This window comes from Pseudonaja textilis, chromosome 4 (genome assembly GCF_049901715.1).
Source record: "Pseudonaja textilis isolate UNSWEBS1 chromosome 4, rPseTex1.2, whole genome shotgun sequence".
NCBI classification, from domain to species: Eukaryota; Metazoa; Chordata; class Lepidosauria; order Squamata; family Elapidae; genus Pseudonaja; species Pseudonaja textilis.
In genome coordinates, this window is record NC_141993.1 from 28024650 (window position 1) to 28045856 (window position 21207).

The following is a 21207-nucleotide window of genomic DNA, read 5'->3' on the forward strand; positions in this document are numbered from 1 at the left end:
ACGGTCATAAATATGAACCAAGTGCCAAGTGTCTGAATTTCGATCGCGTGACCATGGGGATGCCGCAATGGTCATAAGCGTGAAAAATTATCCTAAGTCACTTTTTTGAGTGCCATTGTAACTTCAAATGGTCACTAAATGAACTCCCTATAAGTCAAGGACTATCTGCACTTTTATGTAAAGATGATACAATGTTCTTCCTGAGCTTGATCTAAGGCAGGAATCCCCACACTTGGCAATTTAAGAGTTGTGTCCACAATTCTGGGAGTTGAAGTCCACAATTCTGGCTGGAGAATTCTGGGAGCTGAAGTCCACAATTCTGGGAGCTGAAGTCCACAATTCTGCCTGGAGAATTCTGGGAGTTGAAGTCCACAATTCTGGGAACTGAAGTCCACAATTCTGCCTGGAGAATTCTGAGAGTTGAAGTCCACAATTCTGGGAGTTGAAGTCCACAATTCTGGCTGGAGAATTCTGGGAGTTGAAGTCCACAATTCTGGGAACTGAAGTCCACAATTCTGCCTGGAGAATTCTGGGAGCTGAAGTCCACAATTCTGGGAGTTGAAGTCCACAATTCTGGCTGGAGAATTCTGGGAGTTGAAGTCCACAATTCTGGGAACTGAAGTCCACAATTCTGCCTGGAGAATTCTGAGAGTTGAAGTCCACAATTCTGGGAGCTGAAGTCCACAATTCTGCCTGGAGAATTCTGGGAGTTTAAGTCCACAATTCTGGGAGTTGAAGTCCACAATTCTGGGGGCTGAAGTCCACAATTCTGGGAGTTGAAGTCCACAATTCTGGGAGCTGAAGTGCACAATTCTGGCTAGAGAATTCTGGGAGCTGAAGTTCCCAATCTTAAAGTTGCCAAGTTTGGAGACTTCTACATTAAGGCCTACAACAACCTGCTTACAAATATAAATAGTAGCAGATTGCCTTTAGTAAATCTTCTATACTAAAACTACTCTTAGTATAAGGTGGTTCTGGACTTACAACCATTCATTTAGTGACCGTTCAAAGTTACAATAGCACTGAAAAGTGAATTATGAACATTTTTCAACTTAATGACGCTTGCAGTGTCCTGGGGTCATGTGATCACATTTTGTGATACGCAAAGTAAATGGGAACAACAGATTCACCTAACAACTGGCTCACTAACTTAACAATGGCAGTGATTCACTTAACAGCCACAGAATTCTGGAAGCTGAAGTCCACAAGTCTTAAAGTTGCCAAGTTTGGAGAGCTCTGGTCTAAGGAGATGTTTGGCAGCCTTTGTCACCTACAGATAGACTTTGAGTTACAACCATAATCGGGACCAGAATTTCTATTGCTGAGAGAAGTCATTGATGAGTGAGTCATGCCCGCTTTGATATAATTTTTTTGCCACAATTGTTAAGCAATCACTGTGGTTAATCACACAGCCATTAAATGAATCTGATTTTTCCCATTGACTTGGCTTGTCGGAAGCCAGCTGGGAAGGTCAAAATGATGATCGCCGTGACCAAGATCACGTCAACCATTCTAAATACATGCTGGTGCCAAGTGCCCAAATTTTGATCATGACTGGGGATGCTGGATTGTCATAAGTGTGAAGACCGATTGCTCTTCCAAAACACGGTAAAGGTAGAGCTGGTAAATGTCATACATATCCTTAAATCAAGCCATCGACTTCATATGCACGATGCCTGTTTCCTGAAAATGTGTGGATGGGTTAATTTTACATATTTTTTCTTTGATCCGAATGGTACCCTGCTGTTTCTCAGAAGGTTCTACATAATTGTAATCTCTGTGTCCCAATAGCTGGTTAAAGTGATTCCATTTTTTAAAAAGATGTCTGTCTGTCTGTTTGTCTCTCTCTCTCTCTCTCTCTCTCTCTCTCTCTCTCTCTCTCTGTTTTATGTATGTGTTGGATATAGTTCAGATGAGAGAACTTCTAATAGGAGTTAATTTTGTCTTTTGATCACATTTGTAGAACTTGTCATGCCCTTGTTGGAATTTGATTCTGAGGGGGAGATTGAGGAGCTGACAGGGAGTGGGAGTGTGGCTCCAGTGGCTGTGGAAGAAACACAGTCCGGCTGGGCATTCAGAGGAAGACCCAGGGCCATCCCCTCTTCATCCCAGGGCACGCAGGGAGGAACGGAGAAGGGAGCAACATGTCTTATGGGAGAGGAAAAAGCCCTGATCCTTTTCATTTAGTTGCAGCTGGGAGAACAGAATACAAGTGGGGCATTTTAAATAGCTCTTTGCTGGAAGCAAAGCGTGCTTTATCTTGGTCAAGGCTTATTTGGGTTTTGGTGTCTTCCCAAGTGTGGTTGCTGCGTTATCTTGTGGAAGTCTGCAATTTATCATCCTGGCCTGCCGTGTTAATGACTCCAATGTGGTTCGTACTGGGTTTTTCTTTTTATTTCTGATTATTTTTACTCTTGGTTTGGACTTCATTTACTCTCTTCGCAGACTGTTTTTGGAAGAGTTTGATATCAAGTCGAGCATACTTGGACATTGAGGCCCAAGTTGAAGGCATTAAAGGGAATTTATTCTACTTTTGTGACTGTATTATTTTTGTGTCACACCCCAGGTCATCGCAGAACCGTTGAGCCTCAAAAGAGATTATTTCTTTCTGGTTAGTCTTTCAGTTGCTTCCAACTCTCCATAACTGAATGGACATCTTCTTGTTTCAACTATCTGTTATTAACTTCTTGTTAATAGAAGAAGTCTGTTGCTGACATTAGCAATACCTTCCTATTTTGTTTTAGGCAAACCTTTTTTTGATTGCCTTCATTTTTTCCAAGTATTGGGTCTTCTCCAATGACTCTGGCCCTTGCGTTGTATCTCCAAAATATCTCTGGTAAGCATTCTGAATTTACTTCATTCAGTACTGAACATTTTTCTTCAACCCTAAATAATTCTCAATAATCTTCTCCAATAACAGAGTTCAAAGGAATATGTTTTTCTTCAATCTTCACAATTATCCTGCTTCAATGGCATGTTCATGAGGAAATAATACTGTATTGTTAGGGAAACAATATTGTATGTATTTTGGTTGCCAGTGTGAGCTCTCTGCACATTTGTCCTAGATTTGTCACTACCTTTTTCACAACAGCATATACCTCTTTATTTCATCACCATTCCTGTGCATTTTTCCACCTAGCAAGATAAAGTCCTAAGTAGATTCCCCAATAATGTCACAGTACCCACTAGTGATATGAAATTTTGAGCTTTAGTCTATGACAAAACGACTTGGGGGGAATCTGCAGTTCGAACTTTTCTAGCACAAAAACTAAATGAGAATTTAGACAAGAAGCCATGGACGGAAGCTAATCAAGGAGAGAAGCAACCTGGAATTCAGGAGAAACTTCCTACCTTGTCCTTTCTAACTGTCCTTCCTAACTGAGGACAATTAACCAGTGGAACAGTTTTCCTTCAGAAGTTGTAGGTGCTTCATCACTGGAGGCTTTTAAGGAAAGACTGGACAACCACCTATCTAAAATGGTATACGTTCTCCTGCTTGAGCAGGTGGTTGGACTAGTACAGGGGCCCCCAATCTGCGGGCTGTGGCCCATTACTGGTCTGCAGCCTATTCACCACTGGGTCACATGAGTTGCAGGTGCTGAGGGCCTCACACAAGTGTTGCGTGCCCCTGGGCCCCAATCACAAGAGTGTCACGGGTGCTCTTGGCCCCACTCTCATGAGCATTGAGTTCTTACACACGCATGAACACACACCTGCCCCTCCCATAAAACCATCTCCTCTTCCCCCCCACCCCCCATTGCTCTGGGCCTCCAACCCGGAAACGTTGGGGAACCCTCGACTAGAAGATCTCCAACATCTCTTCCAGCTCTATTCTGAATGATGCTTGATTGAATCAGAGAGTGAAGCTGGAGAAGTTCAACCTTTTCCTGCATGAGATAATAGTTTCCCCAAAATATATTTCATAATGACAGCTGGTTGGATCCAGTGTTTAAAGCACCAAGCTGGAAACCAGGAAGCTACATTCATTCTGAGAATCAGTGTGATGTAGCAGTTAAAGGCACCAGCTAAAGACTCTGAGACTGTAGGTTCTAGTTCCACCTCAGGCATAAAACCAGCTGGGTGATCTTGGGCCAGTAACTCTCTTTCAGCCCTAAGACGGAGGCAATGGCAAACCATTTCCAAAAAAATGTTGCCAAGAAACCTGCAGGGCATTTTTCAGGGCAATTCCCAAAAGACAGGACTGAATTGAAAGGGGGGAGGAGGAGGAGGAGGAGGAGGAAGATACAGCAGAGGGGTTTTAAATGTCTCTGAAATGTGGGCCCAATCCACTCACTCCACTTAGAACAATGCAGAAGTCTAATTAGCTGCTTGGAGAGTCTATAAATCCATTTCTTTGGAGGGTGTTAATGAAAAACTAGAGCTGAACCTGTTCAGAAAGGAAGGAGTTGAAGATTGTACAGATGAGGATAGAACTTTACACTTAAATCACCTTTGAACTCTCTCCCTGGTTAAGCTGGAAAGAAAAGAAGTGGGGGAGGAAGGAAGGGAGGATAATAAAAGGGAAAACATTGTGAGCCCGTGCCTTCAAGAACTTCCTAGCTTTATAAAAAGAAATTAAGCTTGTTTAAGCTATTGCATTTTAAAAATTAATTGAACGTGCACATCCTCCTTCCCATTGCTAGGATACAAGATGTGAATGAAATGTTGCTTGCTTTATTCATTCAGTTTTCAGAAATCTAGTGGCTATAATGAAAGCATCTCTTTTCTTTTTTTTGATTCAGGACAGATGAGCTAAAGCCTAATCAAAACACTTGGGATGTCATTCTTGCTACCCCAAGTAGTTTTTCTTTTAAACTATTTGAGTAAGTTTCCACAAAAGCAGTTTGCAAATTACTTCTTGTAGACAATCATATGGGTTCTCCTTATTAACCTTGGCTTTGCTGGTTAAAAAAATTGATACTGTGCAATAATTCTCAACTATATAATTATAGCAGAGGTTTGTTTAAGGAAGCCTCAGAAAAAGAATAAGCAAGTAACTGTCTTGCTATATTTCTTGCTATCCTCATGTTGCTCCTATTTAGCCATTATGTTAAAAGTATTTAATATTTTTGGCCAATAATAACAGATTGTAAGCAATTTTACAAAATGGCAGTCATGTGGATTATGGCCAGCCATATATACTCATATATATATACACGAAGACACACGAAGACGACATCATCATCTCGGGCGACCTGAATGGTCATGTAGGGCGGGACAAAAACGGACACCAGTGCCACGGTGGGCACGGCACAGGCGATACGAATGAGAATGGCCAGAGGATCCTGGACTTTGCCGACTCCCATGATATGACCATCACGAATACCTGCTTCATTAGGCGAGAATCTCAACTCCTCACCTACCATAGCAGAAACGGGAGCCACCACACACAGATCGACTACATCATCGCATTACGAAGAGCCGCTAAAAACGTGCTCAACGCCAAGGTGTACCCGCATTTAATCGAGCAGTCAGCACAGGCCGCTGATGGCGAAGATCAGGATCAGCAAGCCCAAGACCAGGATTGACAAAAGGAATGCAGACCAGCCACGAATCAAGTGGTGGAACCAGAAGAAGATGGCGGGACCCTCATCAAACCGGAGCAGTTCCGCAGATGGTCGACGGGCCACAGGAAGCGTGGTCCATGCTGAAGAGCACTGTTCACACTGCCGCTGCCAACAGCTTGGTTGCACCAAGCCAGGACGGAGACGCATCGAACGAGATACATGGCTCTGGACACCGGAAGTACAAGATGCCGTACACCTGAAGAAACGGCTCTACAAGGCCTTTCTTCAGGACAAGACCAGCGAGAAGCTCTGCGAATACAAGGCGGCCAAAAGGCAGCCAAGAAAGCAGTAGCGAAAGCCAGAAGCTCCCACTACGATGACATCTACGAGAAGCTGAACACGCGAGAAGGCGAGAATGAGATCTACCGCCTAGCCAAACACAGACACAGGAAGACCCTGGACATTGACCAGTTTCATGGGATCAACGATGAAAGGGGAAATTTGATCGTCAACCCCAGAGACGCTGCGGAGAGGTGGCGGCAATACTTCGAGAAGATCTCCACCGAGGAGTTCCACACCCACGAACCCCGCGAGGTGACCCAGTTGAAGGCCCAGTCTCAGGCATTTATGCCAGCGAGGTCGCCGACGCCATCAAGGCCATGAAAAACGGTAAGGCAACAGGACCAGACGACATCCCTGCCGACTTCTGGAAAAAGGCACTACCGGGCTCGGCATTGTGGCTGTGCGAGCTGTTCAACAACATCGTCTCCACGGGAAAAGTGCCACACGACTGGTACCGCAGCACCACTGTTCCGATCTGGAAGGGAAAGGGCAGCCCAGCGGACTGCTCCAACTACAGACCGGTCAGGTTACTGTCACACACTATGAAGATCTTTGAACGCGTCCTTGATAAGCGCATTCGGGACATCGTCGACATCAGCGCCAACCAGGCTGGATTCATCAAGAACTGCGGCACCACCGACGCCATCTTCGGTGTGCGGATGCTGATGGAGGCTCACAGAGAGAAGAAAATCCCGCCCCACACCGCCTTCCTAGACTTGGAAAAGGCCTTCGACCGAGTCCCGCACGATCTCATCTGGTACGCACTGCGAGATCACGGCGTGCCTGAGCTGCTCGTACAATGGGTCCAACTCCTATACAGATGTCACAAAAGCCGTGTAAAAGCGGCAGCTGGGATATCAGAGGAGTTTAATATTACCGTCGGCGTACACCAGGGCTCTGCTCTCTCACCACTGCTGTTCATTCTGGTGATGGACACAATTACACACGACCTGTACACGCCCGCCCCATGGACGCTGCTCTACGCCGATGATGTGTTCCTGGCCAACCTGTGCAAGGCTGAACTCGAGCACCGAGTCCAACAGTGGCACGACCGCCTCGAGCAGTTCGGGCTCCGGCTGAACCTAAAGAAGTCCGAATACCTGACCACTGATAATGAAATGACAGGCTCCATCCACGTGAACGGGCAGGAGCTACCACGCGCCTCCACCTTCAAGTACCTGGGAACTACTCTTGGGGAAGAAGGCCTACTACAAACTGAGGTGGCAGCCAGGATCAATGCAGCGTGGGGCAAATGGAAGTCCGTCACGGGCGTCCTCTGTGACAAGAAGATGCCGATGCGCCTGAAGGCAAAAATCTATAACTCTGTGGTGCGCCCCGTGGCCATATACGGCGCAGAGTGCTGGCCGACGACCAAAGAAGCCGAAAGCAGACTCCAGATAATGGAGATGCGAATGCTCCGATGGTCGGTAGGCCTCACCCTACTCGATCGGGTCAGGAACGAAGAAGTGCGTAGACGGTTCAACGTCGTGCCCATCCCCACGGTCATGAGGCAGTCCCGGCTACGATGGTTCGGCCACGTGAGCCGCGCCAAGGAAGAATCCATCATCAAATCTGTAATGAAGGTGACTGTCGGAGGAGTGAGACCGCGTGGTAGACCTAAACAACGCTGGATGGACACGATCAAGGCCGATCTAGAGATCGCGAAGGCAGACCCGACACACGTGGCAGACAGAGAGGTGTGGAAGCAGTACTCAAGGACATTAGCGGACCTCGCCCGAGCGCGAGACAAACGCTGAAGAAAAAGAAGAAGAAGAAGAAGATATATACTCATTAGTAGAGATGTTTTTCAGGCTCTCCATCATTCCGGTTTAACTTTCCCATTTTTTTACTTCTGGGCATGTGCAAAACAAAATAAAAATCGCTAAGGTAACGCAACACTCATCAGTATTATTTCTAAAAGTTCCTACTGCACAGGGTCCACATATATTATTTTACATAGAAACAAAGCTAGGGTTTGAGAGTTTGCATTGTGGCTTCCAAACTAATTTTGAATTAAAAGGGGTTTTGAAAAGTTTGGGAGAGGCATATAACCTAGTAGGTACTAAGTAGAACTATCATAGCTATTAAGTTGTGGGAAAGAAGGAGCCAGAGACAATGGATCCGCAATCAACGTTTTACTGCTAAGTACTTAATTCCAACTGCAACACCACGAGGGCTAGCAGCTGGCGGGCTCCCTTATATAGTGGTTGCCTGCTATGCCATTAGCCAATTAAATAACTGTATTTTCCACTCTACTAACGGCAGGTTATTCTGTGTTTGTGGCTGCGCAGACACAACAATAGCTGGTCTTTTTTTAAAAATCTGAAGTGACCACCAGATGGAAGCAAAGGAATAAAGAAATCCAACATTTTTACAGGCCAGATCTGTTTCCTACATAAACAGAAAGCAGAGTTGGAAGAGCTCCTGGAAGCCTTCTAGTAGTTCACCTTTTCTCACAGGAGACCCTATACCATTTCAGACAAATGGTTCTCCAATCTTGTTGTGATATTCCCTGTTAGGAAAATGAGTGCACTCAGGGAAATGTAGTGAGAGTGATGAGGAATAACACACAACCAGCATACAGATTCACTAATAGTAAAATATAAGTTTTACTTCCTTAAATGGGTAAACAAAGTCCAACAAACAGTCCAAATCATACATGGTTAAAGCAGGTAGTATTCAATACAATCAGTTCAGGGATAATCCAAAAAATGAAGTCAAGTATCATAAACGAAGTTCAGTAAATGGAGTTTGCTAACAGTTGCAAGACTCACAGCAATACGAGCAGAACAATGATCAGGCAATACTGCAAAACAGGAAATGCAAGGAGAAAGAAACCAGGTTTCTGGCTCCATCTTATGGCCATTGGAGGAACCTCAGCCAATCACAATTACAGCATTCTCTTAAAGATACAGTATTAAATTACTATCCTGGTTTATATATTTCCAACCCAACTGTTAGGTGACTATCATTCCTAACAAATCTCTTCTTGCCCTCAGTGTTAGAGCACCCACAACTTCTGGAGGCAAGTTGTTCCACTGGCTAATTGTTTTTATTGCCATGAAATTTCTCCTTAGTTAGTTCTAAGTTGCTTCTCTCCTTGATTAGTTTCCACCCATTGCTTCTTGACCTGCTTTCAGGTCCTTTGGTGAATAGGTTGACCCCCCTCTTCTCTGTGGCAGCCCCTTAAATATTGGAACACTGCTATCAGGTCACCTTTAGTGCTCAGATGGCACCGATGTCGGCTGCCTCGGTGAAATGCTCTCTAATGGTTTCTTTATGATTTATATTGATTGTTTCCTAGTATGATTGATTGCTTATTGTACCCTATGACTATCATTAAGTACCTTATGATTCTCGACTCCTGACAATGTATCTTTTCTTTTATGTTTACAGAGAGTATTTACACCAAGACAAACTCCTTGTGTATCCAACCCACACTTGGCCAATAAAGTATTCTGTTCTATTCTAGTCCTTCTTTTCATTAAGCTAGACATCACATACCCGATTCCTGCAACTGTTCTTCATTTGTTTCAGCCTCCAGTCCCCTAATCACCTTTCTCGTTCTTCTCTGCCCTCTGCACAAGCTCCAACATGGAAGTTGCCCACTGTGTGTTAAATGTTACACCACTCTGGGATCACTATGCCATTGTTCTTCACACTTTCCTTAAAGACAATGTTGCTGGGTTTGTTCTTTTCTTCTATAAATCATCCTAGTCAGTCCATATCTGTCACTGGGCAATATTCCTTCTGGCTGAAATTTAATATTAATTTATCTCAATCATTCTCATCTCAGGACCATTCAAATGTATTTAGAACACGGGGGTGTGGATTTTTTTATTTTTTATTTTAGAATTTCCCACCAACAGCCATTCCAGGAGCTAAAATCCCAAGCTTGTTCTTGGGAACTACTTCAAGAGGGCAGACCAATCCAGAGAGATGGTATAAGGGAGTGGCTTAAACCACTGCCTTCTATTATCGAACCAGACTATTTTACCCTCTGTCCTTTATTTTCTATATTGATTTGTTGCAGCTTGAAAAGTTCTCTCTAAGGGTTTCTGATAGCTGGGATGTAACCTGAGCAAAGGTCAACGAAGCAGATCTAACTGCAACAGAAAGGAAATGTATTTCCAGGAATTACATTATAGGGAAAGGCAAAGGCTAACACCTAATTAGCTACACCCAGCCAGGAATTGAGTCACAAGAGCACCTGGGAATAAAAGCAGAAGGAAGTAACCCCAGATTAGCAATTTCATAGACAAAAGAAAAGGCAAAGTAAGGAAGACTAAGGCCTTAATTCACTTAGCTATATCCCTAGCTATATAACCTGTCCCCTTGCGGTTAGTAGGTCATGCGATGTTAAAGAGTCCGTGCCATTAACTTTGGACCTCAAACACGATTTGCTTTCTAGCATTTCAAATGGCAAGATTTAACTAGAGATGCCAGAGATTTGAGTATATATTATAGTAGTCCTTTTCCATATATTATATTTTGGTATATATTATAGTATATACTGTAGTATAGTATAATTAGAGTAGTCTTTTGCTGTAATCAATCTCTTTTTCTCTGCTTCTCAATAGTCTCTTTGGAGAGGGTTTTTTCTAGGTCCTTCCTAAAATAGGTTAAGTATTTGCAAATGGATGGCTTGGTATCAAGGCAATAAATAAATATAACCTTACAGAGCCTGTTTGGTGTAGCAGTTAGGTAGCAGGCTCAAAAGTGGAAGACCATGAGTTCAAGTCCGACTTTAGACAGCTGGTTGACTTTGAGCCAGGCACTCTCTCTCAGCCTAACACATCTCACAGGGTGGTTGTGAGTAAAATAGGAGGAGGAAGGTGTATCAGATATGTTTGCTGCCTTGAGTTGTTCATAAAAAAATAATAAAGGTGGGATACAAATAAATAAAAATAAGTAAAAGTAACCTTACAGGGTATGTTATTTCAGAATCTGGTGTCTGTCACACACTTTCTTGCTGACCTATTTTGTTATGTCCTGAGGACTCAAGGAGTTCTCACTCAGGTCCACTCACTTGTGTGGGCGTTATTTCCCCCATTCCCATTGGTCAGTTCTCCCCAGCAGCCAGCTATAAAAGCAGGCTGCGGGGTCCAACTGGCTGCTGATTGCTGCGAGCCAGTTCCAGGCTTGGCAAGCACGGTCAGCCCTTTATTTGTAAATAAAGTACTGTTGCACTCACGCTCTGGTTCAGCCTCTCATTGCTCAAACTTAACACTGGCGACGAGGGTGGGATGGCTACCAGAAGCACCTTGCAACCGCTGAGTCACTAGCCACCGATCTACAGCCCAGAGAGAGCGATCGGTTGGTAACAGGGGAACGCTGATCCGCAGCCAGAGAGAGCGGTCAGCTAGCGAAACGAGCGATCAAAAAGAGCAAACGCAGATCCGCAGCCAGAGAAAGCGGTCTGAGTCAAATAGTTAGAAGCGCCTGTAGCCGCTTGTTAGCCACGCCACGGGAAAGTGAAGCGCTGCAAGCCGCAGCCGCTTGCATTTGGCGCGAAATTCAAACGGGTGTCATTTGAATTTCGGGCCAGTAGGAATCACAGCACAGCGCTGTAGAGAGTCACTAACGCCCACTTTTGGGCGCGAATCAAGACACCTCCAACGGCTAGCAGCCAACGTGGTAACCCAGAGAGAAAGAAAGAGAGGGTAGCAAAAAACCTCTCCAGAGCTGATATCACTTGTAACTCACGAGCGTCGTAGTCCCAGAGAGATTTCTCCCGCAGGTAGCCCAGCCGCTCCAGCACCATGAGTTCCAATCCAGTATTCCCGGCGTTTAAACCAGACGAAGAGAAGTGGGAATCATATAAGAACCGTTTCAATCATTACATCGATGCGGTCGCCTGTCGGATGCGGGAGAGCATCGGAAAAACTTATTTCCTAATCTACTGCGGAGCCACCGTCTTACGATACCGCTGCAGCACTCGTGGCGCCGAGAGAATTAAAAACGCCCGTGGTCCGAGTTGCTTGAGATCCTCACAAACCACTACGCCCCAGACCTTCACAAATCGCCAGGAGGTTCACGTTCCGAATGAGAAAGCAATCAAGTAAGGAGACCATCAACCAATATATGGCCGCCTCAGAACAGCAGCCCTGCACTGCGGGTTTGGAACATACCTAGAGGACATGCTCCTCGATCAATTGGTTTGTGGGGTCAAGGATCTAAACCTACAGAGACGACTGCTAGCTAAGAAAGACCTCAACCTCGCGCAAGCGGTAGAGGAGGCCCTAGCAGCCGAGCTAGCCACGAACTCAGCCACCGAAATTCAGGGCCCAAGCGCCAAGCTAGCAGCGTTCCCAGTCCATTCCGAAGAGGTGGAAGCGGAGGAAGGCCACAACGATGAGAACGATGTCCATCGCCTCACCAATGACAGACGGTCGCAGGTAGGGGCCAAACAAGAATACACCAGTCCACCCAAGCACATCACCCTGTGCCTAGCCTGTGGGGATCACATCAAAGGGCCACCTGCAAGTTTAAAGGAGCCGCTTTGCAACAACTGCCATAAGAGGGGGCACATTGCGAGAGTCTGCCAAGCCCCCCAAAGCGCTGCACAAAGACCCCCGTCCTCGCACTCGGGACCACAGAGGCAAGTATTAAACTGTCGCACGCACCGCCTTGCCAGGCGTATTGCCACTCTGTTAGTAAAATTTCTCTCCGTTTCCCTAGAAGGTAAACCGTGCCACATGGAGGTTGACACAGGGTCAGCGCTCTCAATAATCTCGTGGAACACCCTCAAGAGACTCCACCCCAGCCTATCTACTACCCGGCTTCAGAGATGCCAGTTCGGTCTGAAGGACTACCAGGGGAAGGCCATTCCCGTGATCGGCAGAGGCAAGTTCTTTGTCAGTTTTAGAGCTTTTAAAGGCCACCTACCTCTAGTGGTAGTTAACGGCAACCTACCCACCTTATTGGGGCTCGATTGGTTTCCCCACCTCGCCTAGGGTTAACAGGAGTCCATGCTGTCTCAACCTCAGACACTGACTCCTTATTCGCTGACTACGCAGATGTGTTCAGCGAGGAGCTGGGGTGTTATAATGGAACCCCATCTCGTTCACCGTTGACCCCCAGGCAGCCCCAATCAGATTAAAACCACGTAGGGTTCCATTTGCTATTCGACCAAAACTAGACGCTGAATTGGATAAACTACTAAAACAAGGGGTCATTGAGCCAACAGATTTCGCCAAGTGGGAGACGCCCATTGTCACACCCTAAAAAAGATGGTAGCCTGAGAATTTGCTCGACTACAAGACAACAATCAATAAATATTTACAAGTTAGCGCATACATTCGAACCGGGCAGTATTTTTGCTAAATTGACATGTCTCAAGCATATCAACAGTTCCCTGTTGATAACCAAACAGCGGAACTTCAGACCATCGCCACTCACAGGGTGCCTTCCGATGCAAGCGCTCTCCAATTTGGCGTAAGTGTTGCCCGGGCATTTTTCAATCCTCATGGAGCGGATTTTACAGGGCCTCCCTGGTGTAGCACCCTACTTCGACGACATCTTGGTCTCGGCCAGGGACAGACCCCAACTCTTCCAGAGAGTGCGAGCAGTGTTAGAGAGGTTCAGACAGCATGGCCTCAAGTTAAAAAAAAAAAATGCGCCATTGCCACTAGACAGGTGGACTTTCTGGGTTATAAAATTGACGCCTCTGGCATTCACCCTGGAGTCCAAGGTCAGGGCGATCCACGAAGCTCCCACACCAACCTCCAAAACGGAGCTACAAGCTTTCTTGGGACTCCTAAACTTTTATGCATCCTTCTTGCCCCATAAAGCCTCAGTAGCCGAACCCCTACACAGATTACTAGACAAAAAGTCACCGTGGCACTGGGGGCACAAAGAAGACCAGGCGTTTAACGCCACAAATCACTACTTACGCCAGAGGCAGTGCTCATCCAATTCGACCCCAACCTTCCTTTAGTACTGGCAGCAGACGATCCCCTTTTGGAATTGGGGCGGTCCTTAGTCACCGACTCGCCAATGGCGCCGAAGCCCCCATCGCTTTTTTCTCCAGGACGCTCTCGGCCACGGAGCGAAACTACAGCCAAATAGACAAGGAAGCCCTAGCAGCTGTTGCAGCCGTGAAAAAGTTTCACGAATTCCTTTTGGCCACTTCTTCGAACTGGTCACCGACCATAAACCCCTCCTGGGCCTACTGGCCGGCGACAAACAGACACCTCAAGTCCTCTCCCTCGGATGACACGGTGGACGCTTTTTCTAGCGGCCTACTCATACAAACTTATCCACCGCCCGGCAAAACTTCATCCCATGCTGACGCACTCAGTCGCTGCCCTTACCCGCTCCGGCTGAAGACCCAGCTCCTGTCAATGCCATTTTTGAAATCACCCAGTTGGACCTGCCCATCACCGCCCTTGACATCGCCGCCAAAACCAAGGCAGACCAAACGCCGCCCAGGTGCTCGACTGGGTGAGGAGGGGGTGGCCGGGAGGCAATGTTGATAACAAATTCGCACCCTTTAAGACTCGCATGCAGGAGCTGTCCAGTTTGCAGGGTTGTCTACTGTGGGCACTCGAGTGATCATTCCGACCTCGCCATGCACTCCGAGTCCTGGAGGCGCTGCACGAGGGACACCCCGGCATTGTGAGAATGAAGGCGTGGCACGCAGCTACGTATGGTGGCCGGGTCTAGACGAGGACATTGTCAATTGGGTAAGTTCCTGCAGCATTTGCCAGGAATCCCGCCCTGCTCCCCCATCGCCACCCCTACCAGATGGGAGAGCGCCAGCGCCCTTGGTCTAGAATCCATATCGATCTGGCCGGCCCTGCATGGAAAGATGTTCCTAGTGGTCGTGGACGCTTATTCCAAGTGGATAGACGTGGCACTGCTATCCACGACCACCACACTAGCAATCACCAACGCGTTAACGCGCCTGTTCGTTACCCATGGACTACCCGACTCTTGGTCTCCGATAATGGCCCACAGTTCGCATCAGTAGAATTCAGCCGCTTTGCAGCCAACCTAGGCATTCGCCACATTTTAACAGCCCCATTCCACCCTGCGAGTAATGGGTTGGCTGAAAGGGCCGCAGACCACCAAAGAGGCCCTCGCTAGGTTTGGCAGAGATGACTGGCACCACAAACTCTCACGGTTCCTGATGAGCCAGCACTCAACCCCTGTGCAGTCACCAACAAGTCCCCAGCGGAACTTCTGATGGGCCGACGCCTGAGGACTGTATTGGATAGACTGCACCCACAATACTGCCCTGACTCTCCCTCGCTTCCACTTCGGGGTTAGACATTTTATGTTACAGGAGCCGATATTCGCCAGGAATTTCGCTGGGGACCCACTTTGATTCCGGGCGAAGTCATCGCCGTCCACCGGGCCGAGATCATATAGAGTCAGGCTAGAGGACGGTCGCGCCTGGAGGAGACACATAGACCAACTCAGAAGGCGCCTCAGCAACCTCGCAAACAAGGATCCAGAGTCTCCAGTCGAAGGGGAACCGTCCCATCCGCCACCCAGCCACATCGCACCCAGTGACCAGTCTGCGCCAGCGGTCGCCCGGTCAGCCCAAACCCGGACAACAGCGCCCAGAGAGTTGATCAGCCGGATCCAACCCACGAGAGTTTGACTCAGAAACCAACCCGGTGGTTTCCGAGGATGCCCAGTCCAGAGAGAGTGTTGGTGACACTATGCCAGCTCAACCGTCACAGACTGATGCCGAACAGTCAGACAATGTTCCCGAGTTGCGCCGCTCCGGGCGCCAACACAAACCCCCATCTACCTCAAGGACTATGCGTGTTCGCATCTGGGGGAAGGGGTGTTATGTCCTGAGGACTCAAGGAGTTCTCACTCAGGTCCACTCACTTGTGTGGGCGTTATTTCCCCCATTCCCATTGGTCAGTTCTCCCCAGCAGCCAGCTATAAAAGCAGGCTGCGGGGTCCAACTGGCTGCTGATTGCTGCGAGCCAGTTCCAGGCTTGGCAAGCACGGTCAGCCCTTTATTTGTAAATAAAGTACTGTTGCACTCACGCTCTGGTTCAGCCTCTCATTGCTCAAACTTAACATATTTATTCTCATTGGACAAACACCCCACACAGGAAGCAAAAAACAGTAAAAGTATTCCATTGATACAAGATACGATAAGGGGAAAAGAGACCTCAGAATTAAAAAGAAGTTTGAAGCTTCACCTGACTTGTGAGACTCTTTGATACATAAATCACAAAATGGGTTTACAAATATAGACAATTTTCTCTTGCCCCAATTTTCTCGTGCCTGGATATGCCTCTCGCACCATCAGGCCCAGATATTTGCCAAAATGGAGACCACACTGAAAGACTACATAGGATGGAACACGTAGAATCCATCCTCTCCCCCTCCACTTGGATCCCAAGAGTCTGCTCTCCTTTTTCTTCCACCATCCCACCACAAAGCTCAGCTCACAAATATGAACCTGCAGGATTTGGGGATTCAGTCCCTCATGCCCTTTGTACTTACAGGGTCTGCTTTAACTGTATTCGTAAAAGCTTTCTTCCAGAGGAACCAAAGGTAGGAAATGCTTTATATTTACTCAGTCCGTTGTCCCATTCAATTACAGCAGCGTGCCTCAAATTTGGCAACTTTAAGATGTGTGGACTTCAACTCCCAGAATTCCCTTCGCTGGGGAATTCTGGCAGTTGGAATCCACACGTCTCTATGTTGCCAAGTTTGAGGAACACCAAATTGTAACATCAATGGTCATTTTGAAAGGTTCAATTCCAGGACCTCTCCAATCCTACAAGATGGTTCCTGTCAAGATCACATTTGGCATTTTGCAATCAAAGCATATATAGTCTCTCACTGAATCGCAACTTTCTCCCTGCAGGCTGGAGCACAATGACAAGCTGAAACATAAAATACTCTTCTGAGTCCACACCCTGCAAAAGAGGCCGCCTACAGTTTAGTCTGGGTAAAGTGACGTATCATTGTTATTCTTCTCTGACCTTCCCCCATGACTATTTATCTCTGTCCTACACATAACCCAATTATACAAGTAATTTCTGCCTAGGCAGCCACTCTAAAACCTCTTCAAAGTTGCATTTTGAACACCAGGCAAAGGGATGCACAATGGTTGCCTTTAGTCAGACTCCAGCTGTGCAGAACAGATGTCGGGTGCTCCAACATGGCTCCATCGTTTTGCAATTGGGGTTGGGTAACTCTTCTGTGCATTGCAATCAAAGGAAGACAGATCCCATTTCTCAGCTTTCATACTGAAGCCCAAGCTAGTCGTTTTACATAAATGTACTTTCGCTGTCACTCACTGCTGGGCTTTGATTTGTCTCCCTTCAGAGCCCGTTTGAAATCCTGAGTTAATTCTAACTTGATTAATTCATGAAATGAAGATGTTTGACCTTAAAATGTTTCTTCCACAGTTGAAGGAACAAAAACATCAACAAACGGTTACCTTTTTCCTTTGCTTTCACTTGTAATTGGAAGCTTTTATTCTACATTTTATTTCTGTTGCTGGCAATCATACTTGAAAAGAGCTATTTTCCCTTCCTAAGCAACAAAGTAGCTCCCATAAAGAAATATTAACTGCAGCTACAATAAAACTATATATAATTTTTCATATCTGGCAACTTTAAGATGGGTGGATTTCAACTCCCAGAGTTCTCCAACCAACATGGTGGCTGGAGACTTCTGAGAGTTGAAGTCTACCCATCTTAAAGTTGCCAAATTGGAAAAACACCGTACTTATATGCTTCTCATGATACTCCTTTTCATTCCCCCTTCAGTTTTTTTTAATCTTTCTAACTAATTCTTAGTATTCCATAACTAAAAAATCAAAAAGCTACCAGTAGCATCTTTTCAAGATAATTGAAATTGATTTTTGGCTATGTGGACTAGCCAAGACAGTTCTTCTACTATGACTCCATAACTACTAAGCATAGTCAATTCTCACTAGGCTATAATGAGTAGCAGTGACATTAGAAGAGGTAGGACACGGTCTCCTCCTTTGACCAAGGGCTTTTGGCATTACCTTCATAGCACAATGTGAAGAATGTCATAGACAGTTATATGCATACGACATTCTGTTCCCACGTGGAGCACATCTACCGTAATCCCAGATGATTGTATAGTTAAGTTCAAGAGTACAATTCAAGGTGTTGGTTGTCACTTTTAAAGCCCTGCATGGCTTGTGGACAGGATATTTGAAGGACTGCTTCTCATTACAACTACTCAGCCTACCAGGGCACACAGTCAGGACATGTTATGCATCCCATTGATTAGGGATTGTCATCTGGTGGGACAATGGAAAAGGATTTTCTTGGTGGTGGCCTCTTGCTTATGAAGCATCATTCTTCTAAGGGATGGTGGCCCTGTTGCTTTTCTGAAAGGACCTAAACACTTAGTTCTGTCAGCAGGCTTGGGCACCATGAATGGAAACAGAGACAACCAAGTGGCTGATTTGATTGTGTTATTGCTACCATAGGAGGTGGAACCTTTTCAATGGGTTTCTAGTAAATGAAGGATTTTTTTTTAAATTTTGTAAACCACCCAGAGTTACCTACAGTATGGGTGAGTTGGGCAGCCTAATAAATTGGTTTAATAAGTGAGTACATTTAATTTCTAGACTTAAAGTTTTAATAGTTGTGAGGAAAGAACAGTGCATTTCTCAAACCTCACCAGGCTCAAGATTGACTCAGCCTTCCATTCTTCTGAGGTAGTTAAAATGAGGAGCCAGAATTATTGGGGGCAATATGCTGATTCTGTAAAACCCCTTAGAGAGGACTGTAAAGCACTGTGAAGTGGTATATAAATCTAAGGGCTATTGCTATTTCTTTACTTAATTAACAGTGTGATGAACCAGATCTCCTAAGCTGCTAGGCTCTCCTGCTCCCTCTGCTGAGATGGGTTTCAGACTATGTGAGATTCTGGGTCCCACAACAACGCTGAACCCTGATGACATCTCCAATGCAGAATGAAGCGTTGCACATTGATGATTAATTCAGCATATATAACCAATCCTTGGCATTAATGTATGAATTAAACATGGGGTAGAAATACTGTGAAATCCTCTTTTTCCCCCTCAATGAAGTCTTCAGTAAAAACTAGAATTCAGCAAATTAGCAAATGACAGGCAGGATGTCTTTTTAAAAAAAAAAAAAATTGGAATATAAGTAGGAAAAAGTTTACATCTCTGCCCTTGTTCTGTCAACATGTCACACAAATTGCTGAACATAAGGAAGGGGGGGGGGCAGTGCTTCCTATGTCAGCAGTAACTTAATGGATGCTGCTTCTCACAGGTCTCAAGACCTATGGAATCTATAGGTTCTGCCCCTAAATTCCATTCGTTATAGCCAAAACAGGCTGGTGTTTTGTTTTTTTTCAAAATTATTGTGGGGATTTCGCTTTTCTCAAATTCTAGCATTGTAATGAGAGAGGATGGTAGGAGGAGAGAAGTATCTCATCTATTTTCCCGAAACAGCACTGCAGGGTTTTGGTTTTTTTTTTTTTTTTTACAAAATGGCAGGAGACAGAGATCAGTATGAAATATGGCTTAGCAAGAAATGAATTTCTTCACTTAATGAACACTTTGACACTCATTAACCCTCTATAACTAAATACCTGGGTTGGTTTCGTGGCCTCCTTTTCAAAGCTCCTTTCCAAAGCCAATGAATTTAAGGCAGGTAGACAGAATGAAAAACAAGAAAAAACCCCAAAATAAATAAATCCCAGTGGCATTCATTCAGCTTTCCTTGTTTCCTGCCTGCCTGCCTACCTGCTTGAAGAGCAGCAGAGAAGCCATCAAAGCCCCCGCCTGCCTTTTAAAAATGTGAATCCCATCAGATACAGTCCAGGGGCTTTCCCCATAGCTAAACAGAAGTCCTCTTGCAACCGTGAATTTGAAGAAAACTACATCAACATGGATTTGTCATCTCAATTATTGGTCATTGAATCTCCCTCCCAGGTTAAATCCTAATGGAATTCCCACATCTGGAGGGTGTCTTTAGATCAGGGCCATCTTAATAGCATTATGGGCCCTGGGCAAAGCAGTGTACTGGGGCCCCTACCAGTGGTAGTATGCTACCGGTTCAGCCGAACCGGTAGTAAAAAAACAAAAAGCCTCGACAGTCAACTGAGGGGAGAAAGAAGAGAGAAGTGCGGGATCGGCCCTCCCATGTGCCCTGGGTCATGCCCGTGGTAGAGTCGAACTCTGAGGGAGAGTTTCTCAACCGTGGCAACTTGAAGATGTGTGGATTTCAACCGTCCCTTGTCAAATGAATCATCTGTATGGATGGTACAGTGTGTCCAAAGTTTTGAAAAAGTGGGATAAAAGGAAGAGTCCCATGGCATAGATACTTTATTTCCATCGTATGTGTGTGTATGAAAGAGAGAGAGAGAGACAGGCAGGCAGGCAGGCAGGCAGGCAGGCAGGCAGGCAGGCATAAAATCTGGGTAAATATAAAGTATATTTTCTGGACTGGCTGCAACTGTCACTAAAGTGAAGGTGTCACAAGTCATTCCTTTCAAATTTAAGAAAATTCCAATTGTTGTGGAGGGCATAGCCTCTCTGTACTTTGCCTTTAGAAAATCTTCAGGACCTGTTCTCTGTCCAAGACAATGCATCACAAAAAATAGATACAATAACTTGGCAACCCAAAATAAGAACGAATCAGTAGGTCCAGCAGCTATTTTTTCAGAACTTGAGAGGAATTCCAGATTAGAAGGCTTGAAGCAAATTCACCTGACCTCTCTAGAGGATGCCCTTTGATCTCTTATGGACTCAGATGAGGGCAAGACAGTATAACAATAAAATGTAATTAGAGTTCTTTCTTTCTTTCTTTCTTTCTTTCTTTCTTTCTTTCTTTCTTTCTTTCTTTCTTTCTTTCTTTCTTTCTTTCTCTCTCTCTCTCTCTCTCTCTCTCTTTCCCTCTCCTCTCTCTCTCCCTCTTTCTCCCTTTTCCCTGTCCTTCTCCCTCTCTCTCTATCCTTACTTTCTTCTTTTCTTTTCTTTTTCCTTCTTCCTCTTTTTTTGGGTGGTGGTGGTGGGAGATACAACCGCTTCAAGTTGCTTGGAGTACACATCATTCATGTTTTTTTGTTGGTGTCAAGGATTGGCTGAAACAAAAGAGTAAATTGTATTATAAATATGATTTGGGTTGACAGTAAAGAAGCTAGTCCTCTTTTTTCACCCAAAGCCTGCCAAGCAAGGCTTGAATAATAAATAATAAATAAAAGGATTAAAATTAGCATTTGTTTATGAGGAAAACACGACATGTTTAAGCCAATTTCGGCACATCACTGCCCAGTCATAAGAGCCCATTACAATGTAGAGCGAAGAGGAAATAGAATTGAGGGCAGTCCAAATACACTGCAGGCAAGAATTCTTAACGTC